The sequence below is a fragment of the Myotis yumanensis genome, unplaced genomic scaffold, assembly GCF_028538775.1.
Source record: "Myotis yumanensis isolate MYYU_CA2020_CCGP unplaced genomic scaffold, mMyoYum1.0.hap1 SCAF_6, whole genome shotgun sequence".
In the NCBI taxonomy this organism is placed as follows: domain Eukaryota; kingdom Metazoa; phylum Chordata; class Mammalia; order Chiroptera; family Vespertilionidae; genus Myotis; species Myotis yumanensis.
Window position 1 is genome coordinate 76060823 of NW_027223757.1, and position 5819 is coordinate 76066641.

The 5819-nt window shown below is 46.7% G+C and overlaps 1 non-coding gene across 1 annotated transcript; it reads left to right on the plus strand.

Annotated features, from left to right (window-relative positions):
• Positions 1-5368: 5368 nt before the first annotated feature.
• On the plus strand, positions 5369-5498 carry LOC139013358 (small nucleolar RNA SNORA5). The gene has a single exon (XR_011472009.1). It is a non-coding gene; the product is annotated as a small nucleolar RNA SNORA5 (small nucleolar RNA).
• The last annotated feature ends 321 nt before the right edge of the window (positions 5499-5819 follow it).

Genomic DNA, 5819 nt, shown 5'->3' on the forward strand with positions numbered 1-5819 from the left:
CTCATCACTGAAAGAAGGAGTCTGGTGTTCTGCTCCACCTAGGATGGACAAGGGGAGATCAATCCTGTGTTCGTGAGTTTTTCCTAGTGAATACTGTGCTAAAAGGCCTGCTATCCACACTACCTCCATTTGCCCATATTTACATTCAACTGTGCAGTGAGCAGAGCATCTGGCCAGGCAATCACCATAACTTTCTGGAAGATAATCAACATATTAGGGACCACAGGGGGTAGGACAAATCCCCTTGGGGTAGCATGGCCAACTGTTGGGATGGTTACCAATTGCTCATAGGAATCCCATGAAGTCTCAGCAATAGAAGACCTATGGAGTAAGACCTCCTGAATAGAATTTCTTTGTTGCTATTAATTACCTGGAAAGAGAGTTTCCCAGGAAGGGGTGTCTCCATTGAAAGAAGGCTAGCACTCTTTATTTTTATCTGACTTGGGGGGGTAAGAAAAAGACTGAAGAAACATCGAAACCTCAAATGAAGAGCAGGTAAGACAAATTGATCATCTATAGCAAGCATGTCAAACTCGCGGCCTGTGGGCCGCATGCCTCATTTATTTGGCCCATGTTAACCTTTGCGTTTGAGTTTGACATGCTTGATCTACAACTTACCTAATGGCCCTCTGCACCAACTTCACTCCCCCCTCCCTCTGGCAACCCAACCTCCTCCTCCAAGCAAAGGGAAAATTGTCTTCATTTTAGGTCCACTATCTTTATCCTCCATGTAGGCTGGATAAATATAATAGACAAGTTTGCCAGGGACAGAAAGTATCAGAAAAAAGTTTGTCATGGGAAAAGAGGTTTTAAATTTATCAATCCACACCTTTTCTAGGGTCAAAGTTACCAGGATCATCCATGAAAATTCACTCTTAACTAGCCAACACATCTGCCGTTTTTGCAGGAGTAGACTGGAGAGCTGGGATGCTGCTGCCAAGGTTAAATCTCATTGAAGGGCTTGGATCAAATTATCTCCTTCACTTTTCACCTATTCATTGAGGGCTATACCTGCATGCCAGTGGGCACCTTGGAGGGACAGCCAGAGGCAGGCAATTGATGACCATTACCCAGGACACCTGGAGGCAGGCCCTTTCCCGTTCATATATTTATATCCAGCTGCCTGCTGAACATCCCACAAACACCTACGACTCATCCAAAAGTAACTTCATTAGCCGAAACCGGTTTGGCTCAGTGGATAGAGCGTCGGTCTGCGGGCTGAAGGGTCCCAGGTTCGATTCCGGTCAAGGGCATATACCTTGGTTGCGGGCGCATTCCCGGTGGGAGATGTGCAGGAGGCAGCTGATCGATGTCTCTCTCATCGATGTTCTAACTCTCTATCCCTCTCCCTTCCTCTCTGTAAAAAATCAATAAAATATATTTAAAAAAAAAAAAAAGTAACTTCATTATTTTTTTTCTACCAAGTCTGCCCCTCCTCACAGATTCTCCAGCTCTAATGATGGTATCTCCACACACGCAATCTAGAATCATGTTATCCCTGCTCTCCCTCTTCCTCCAACTGGACAGGTCCTGATGATTTTATTGCCTGTATATTTCCCACCTCCATGCCCTTCTCTGTCCTAGTTCAGGTTTTCTACTATAGCAGAAATCTCCTCAAATCTTTCTGCTCATTGTTACTAGAATAATCTATGAAAAAGATAATATGTCCATGTTATTCCCTGGCATGGGAACCATCATCAATGGATCTCCTTCATTTTCTAGATTAAGTCCAAACTCCATAACTGGGTAGACAAGGCCCTCTATGATCTGGCCTTTGTCTACTTACACAATCTCATCTCTCACCATCCTCATTGGACACCTGATGTACTAGCAATATTAAAATGTTGTTTGTTGTTCCTGTGCTTTTGCCAGGAAGACTCCTCAGTCTGAAATGTCCCTTTTCTCTAATCTCTTGTCCTCTCATCAATCATCACAACCTCACCTACACCTTCCTTAAGTCCCAGCCAAGTCATCTCCTTACAAGAAGCCTTCACTAATCAGCACGCGCGCGCGCGCACACACACATACACACACACACACACCACACAAACTGGGTCTGTGCCCTTCTCCATGCTGGTATAATACCCTGAATACATTTCTATCACTACAATTACCAAATGATTCTCTAATCATTCATCTGTATATCTACCCGTGCAATAGACTGTGAGCCCTTTGAGGCCCAGGGCTATGTCTGAGTGCTGTTAATATCTCCAGTGCCTGGCCCACTTCTTGACACCCAATGAGGACCAAATATTTTTGTTTCAAATGAATGAATAAAGATGGATTATGGCAAAGCAGGCATGCCAATGAGGAAAGTATTGTAACCAGATGATAAAAACTTGAATTAAGGTAAGATAAACAGGTAAGGGGACAAAGGAGAAAGACAAATTTTAGGGAGGAACTCAGAGTTTTAGTTGCAGAACAGGAAAAGGGATTAAAGGGAGCTCAGCAGTATCTTCTTTTGGTGACTAAGGAGATGAAAACACAGGACAGATGTTTTTGCAGGTAAAGGGGCAAAACAGTGAGCTCTGTTTTATACATGCTGAATCTGATGCATCAGAAAGAGAACTTGTCTAAAGATGGGAGGGGTATTAAACACTGAGAAGTACTGAAACCATGGCATAAATTAGTTCACCCAGGAAAATATAAAGACTGAGGCTAGAAAACTTAGATCTTCAGTTTAAAGCTTCTCTCCTCCTCCATTTAATGCTCTCCTTGTCATTTGTTTTAACCTGATTTCTTTGTGCCAAAATTGATGTGTCCTAGAGAGAAGGAGTCCACAGTGTGATCTACCTGCTCAGATTCCCCAGGGATAGTTTGACACAGGGACATCTCCTAAGACAAAATGCTTCAGGAATGAGATCAGATGTAATAAACATGTTTGCAAAGGGAGCTGGGCCTTTGCATATACTATCTTGGATAGCAATCTACACTAATAAAAGAGAAACATGGTAATTGGCGTACGACCGCTACCCTCCCCATTGGCTAATCAGCGTATCCTTATGCAAATTAACTGTCAGCCAAGATGGCGGCCGGCAGCCAGGCAGCTGGAAGCTAACAGGAGGCTTGCTTGCTGTGGACTCCAACGTTCCCTGCCGGCCTCTGAGCTTCAATTGGAAACATAGTAACATTTACAGAAGATAAACAAAACTCCAGAAAGCTCCTGTCAGTCAGCCGGGATCTCAGAGCTAAAGTCGCAACATTGTTTCGAATACAGAAAACAAAGGCCAGAAACCTGCTTTCAGCCGAGCCTCAGAGAGAAAGCCGGCTCTCAGCTCCAGTGACAGCCATAGAAGGTAAATAAATGCCAGAATAAAAAAAAAAAGAAAAAAAGGAGAGGTTTGGAGCTTCAGTCGCCCGCCAGCCTGAAAACAGCCCTCAGCCCCTCACCCAGACTGGCCAGGCACCCCAGTGGGGACCCCCACCCTGAAGCAACAAGATGGCGGCTAATTTGCATACTGAAGGCGGGGCGGCAGCAGGCAAGGCCGTCTGTGGTCTGGGACCCGGATCTGTGACCCTGCCAGGTGGGATCAGCGGAGCCGCGAGGCCTCCCGGCACCGGGATCAGCGTGACAAGGGGCAACACCCAAACGCCCTGATTGCCCTGCGGCTCTGTGTGTGATGGGGGCAGCGCCCCAACCCCCTGATCAGCCCTGCTCTGTGGGTGATAGAGGGCGGCGTCCCAACCCCCTGATTGCCCTGCGGCTCTGTGTGTGACAGTGGCGGTGCCCCAACCCCCCCCCCCCCCCATGGGCCCTGCTCTATGTGAGACGGGGTAGAGCCATACCTCCCCATCGGCCCTGCCCTGAGTGTGACAGGGTGTGGCGCCTCAACTACGCCCCCCCCCACGGGCCCTGCTCTGTATGTGACAGGGGGTGGTGCCCCAGCTCCCCTATTGGCCCTACTCTGTGCGTGACAGGGGGGAGCTCCTCAACCCCCTGATTGGCCCTGCTCTGTGTGTGACAGGGGGCAGCTCCCCAACCCCCTGATCAGCCCTGCTCTGTGCATGACAGGGGGGAGCTCCCCAAACCCCTGATTGACCCTGCTCTGTGCATGACAAGGGGGAGCTCCCCAAACCCCTGATGGGCCCTGCTCTGTGTGTGACAGAGTACGGAGCCCCAAGCCCCGATGGTCCCTGCTCTGTGTGTGACAGGGGGCAGCGCCCCAACCCCCTGATGGGCCCTGCTCTGTGCATGGCAGGGGGCAGCGCCCCAACCCCCTGATCGGCCCTGCTCTGTGCGTGGCAGGGGGTGGCGCCGCAACTTCCCTATCGACCCTGCCTTGAGTGTGACAGGGGGCGGTGCCCCAACCCCCCAATCGGCCCTACCCTGAGCGTGACTAGGGGTGGCATCACAACCTCCCGATCCGCCCTGCTCTGTGCATGACAGGGGGCGGTGCCTCAACTCCCCAATCGGCCCTGCTCTGAGCCTGACCAGGGGCTGCACCTAGGGATTGGGCCTGCCCTCTGCCACCCAGGAGCAGGCCTAAGCCAGCAGGTCGTTATCTCCTGAGGGGTCCCAGACTGCGAGAGGGCACAGGATGGGCTGAGGGACCCCCTCTCCCCACCGAGTGCACAAATTTTTGTGCACCGGGCCTCTAGTTATTAAATAATTCTGGATGTAAGAAATAATCATACATCTTTCTGCTTTGCCCTGCCTTTAAATGCATTTACTCAAACTAGTTATATGCATAAAATTGAATGATTTATCATTCCTAAATCAGTATTATAAGACTATATATATATATATAGTCTTATAATACTATAAGACTTTTATATAGGGGTATGCTATATAAACTTTTATATAGGGGTATGCTAGACACTAGAATATACCTAGGTTCAAATAAAATAATTTCTGGTCTCAACCTAACCTATATAAAATAAAAAATTAGGGGGAGTAATTTAAATTTTAAGTTCAACTGTATATTTTACATTTTTCTCTCTCATTTCTTTATTCAGCAAAGATTTATTAAGAATCTATCACTTGGCAGACACTCACTAGAGCAGGGGTGGGCAAACTTTTTGACTCGAGGGCCACAATGGGTTCTTAAACTGGACCGGAGGGCCGGAACAAAAGCATGGATGGAGTGTTTGTGTGAACTAATATAAATTCAAAGTAAACATCATTACATAAAAGGGTACGGTCTTTTTTTTTTTTTTTTTTTAGTTTTATTCATTTCAAACAGGCCGGATCCGGCCCGCGGGCCGTAGTTTGCCCACGGCTGCACTAGAGCCTGGGAATATGGTCATAAATAAAGCACACATGGTCATTTCCCTCACGGAGCTTGCAATCTAGTGGGGAATAAATCAATACTGTTTGTAGGATAAAAATTAGGTGATAAAAATGGGGTACTAAGCAAAAAGAGTAGATAGTTGAAAAAACAATATCAGTGACAATAAAAGTCAGGCACTGGCCCAGAAGGCTACCACAGAAACACTGTGGTGCATGTGCCCTGATCCCCTCTGCTGGGCCTCAGGGATAAGTTTGGCTACAGACATCAAGGGAAAAAAAAGTCAGAAAGGAGGATGAAAAGTCAGGAAGAAGGATGATGAGTTGTTTTCCGATATGAATGGAAACAAGAAAGGCATGGCTGTATTTAACAACACAAAAGCACAGGTTTAAAGTGTCAAACATGGTCTCTGGACTCTGATAGGTTCACTATGGTGATCTTATAGGATATGTGTGTTGTTGACGACTGGTACAATATTATGTATATACTATCTAAAAATCTTTTTTCCTCTTTTTTTTTTCTTCCTTTTGTTATTTTTTATTAATCTATGCTTCAAAGACATTCTTGTTCTGAAGTTCATAGTATACATTT